This window comes from Selaginella moellendorffii, unplaced genomic scaffold, assembly GCF_000143415.4.
Source record: "Selaginella moellendorffii unplaced genomic scaffold, v1.0 SELMOscaffold_94, whole genome shotgun sequence".
In the NCBI taxonomy this organism is placed as follows: Eukaryota; Viridiplantae; Streptophyta; class Lycopodiopsida; order Selaginellales; family Selaginellaceae; genus Selaginella; species Selaginella moellendorffii.
The window spans coordinates 78,484-79,983 of NW_003314355.1; positions in this window are offsets into that span (position 1 = coordinate 78,484).

Here is a 1,500-nt window from a genome sequence, read left to right on the forward strand (position 1 = left end):
CCTTAAGGGAAGCCTTCCCTCCAAAGGGCACACCAGGAGGGCCAACCTTGCGTAAAAAAGCCTTGGCCGGGGGGGAGCAAGAAGTTATATGCTCTTGTGCTATGGAGCGACCGATCCTTTTGCCAGGTAGAAATACATCCCCTGCCCGAGATTCCAAAAGGTCGCTCAATAGCACAGAGCATATGACTTCTTGCTCCCCCATCACATGCATTTTTCACAAAAGGGTAGATGCCTAGAGCGTCACTTCCCCCGGCTGTGAAGCACCAGCTAAGCCCCCATGCGACTGAGCTCACCCACGTTCAAACACGAGGGAATTTTGCCCGCCCGGATCCGGACTCAACGGTTACAGCACAGCAAGGGGTGTGTGCTTGGGAGGGGGTGCGAACACCCCACTGCCCCAAAACACACACAAAAGCGAGAGGCTAGCCCGAGCTGTGGCGCACCACACATGTTGGTCGTCCGAGTCTCCCGGTTCTGCCGGAGCATTGGCCAGGAACCCGTCACAAGCACATGTGTTGCACCACAGCAATAGGTGTGCAGCCCTCTACCAAAGGCACACACCACCCCACATCAGGAGGATTAACTGCCAGCCAGCCCACCACCACCGCACGCAAAGATCCGAGTCTCCCGGCTTTCACCAGGACCCGTCCCAATGCGCATTGTGGTGGCGAGCAGGGAGTGTGATGTTGCAGGTAGCAAAAGCAGAGCCACGAGCCAAAGCCAGAAGCCAAAGCCCACTTTGAGCTCGCCCCGCACGCAGTATACCACGTGAAGAGCACTCGCTCGCCCGGATTCGGACCCGGACTCGGACTCCGAGTTCAACTCGGACTCCACCTCGGCTACCCGACCTCCAACACCCACACTATCCCTACTATACTTTTGGAACCCCCCACAGCCCCCCCCCCCTGGGAGACACACGCTTTGGGCTTTCACCCCACAGCATGTATTAGTGTTCGGGCTTAGAATCTGGAAGTGCTGCGACTTCTGCAACATCAACAATGAAAAAGTGGTCATTTTTTCTTACTTTTTTTTTCCGAGTGTCACGAGACGACTCCTAGGAGCGGATGACACGTGGCACACTGTTCATGCCATGTAACATGTGCCGTTTTTAGTGGTTTTTCAACGTAAGAGTCACGTGACATATTTCGAGCTTGGTGTCATGGTAGTAAATGTAGTGTTGCCAACTCATATTTCGGCTAAAGTTGGATGTTTTTGAGTTGTTTTTTTTCGTAGTAACTTATATCGCCACGTGTTATTCCACGTGCTCTAAAGATGGCACACTGGCTCAATGTATGGAACGCAACACTATGCCATGTGCAAGCGTAGGGTTTAGGGTTTAGGGTAGGGTAGGGTTTGCCACGTGGCATACATTTTGAGCAATTTATATGCCATGAGCTATACCTTTTAGAAGGTGGCATTCAGACGGATGGTTTGGATGAGGTGGCATGCCACGTGGCATACTTTTATGTACTTATAGCATGCCACGTGCCAAACCCTTGG